Below are 646 nucleotides of genomic sequence, written 5' to 3'. Positions count from 1 at the left end.
AGAAAAGGGAAAGAAAAGGGTTAGGAGGAAAAAAGGTTGAAAGAAGATGCAACGAACAGACGGAAGGAAAATTAGAAGATAATATAAATGAGATAAGAAGGGGGGGGGGGGGGCAGAGAAGACGAGGGGGAAGGGGCAGAGAAGATGAGGGGGGAGAGGGGAGCAGAGAAGTAAGGGGGAAGTGGGGGAGGGGACATTTCTCCCCCACTCGCCGATTAGCAAGGCGAAATAACCAATCAGCCATCCTGATTAGGGGATTGGCTAATCACACCTGATAGCGATGGTGGCAAGGGGGGGGGGGAGGGGGGAGGGAAAGGGAGAAGGGGGGAGCGGAGGGGAAGGTGGAGGAGATGGGGGGAGGGAAGGTGGAGGAGAGGGGGGAGGGGAGGTGGAGGAGAGGGAAGGGAAGAAGGAGGGAAAGAAGAGGGAGGTGGAGGAGAGGGGAGAGGAGAAGAGAGGGATAGAAAGAGAGGATGGAAAGAAAAAGAGAAGAGAAGAGAGAAGTAAGGGAAGATAGAGGACAAAGAAAATAAAGAAAACGAAAAAGAAAAAAAAAAAGGATTAAGAAAATTATTTTCTACAAGAAATTCAGAAAATAGAAGAAAAAAAAATGAAATATGAAAATCTGAAAAAAAAAAAACTCAAG

Source organism: Penaeus monodon, chromosome 33 (assembly GCF_015228065.2).
Source record: "Penaeus monodon isolate SGIC_2016 chromosome 33, NSTDA_Pmon_1, whole genome shotgun sequence".
Classification (NCBI taxonomy): domain Eukaryota; kingdom Metazoa; phylum Arthropoda; class Malacostraca; order Decapoda; family Penaeidae; genus Penaeus; species Penaeus monodon.
Note: the sequence above shows the minus strand (reverse complement) of the source record.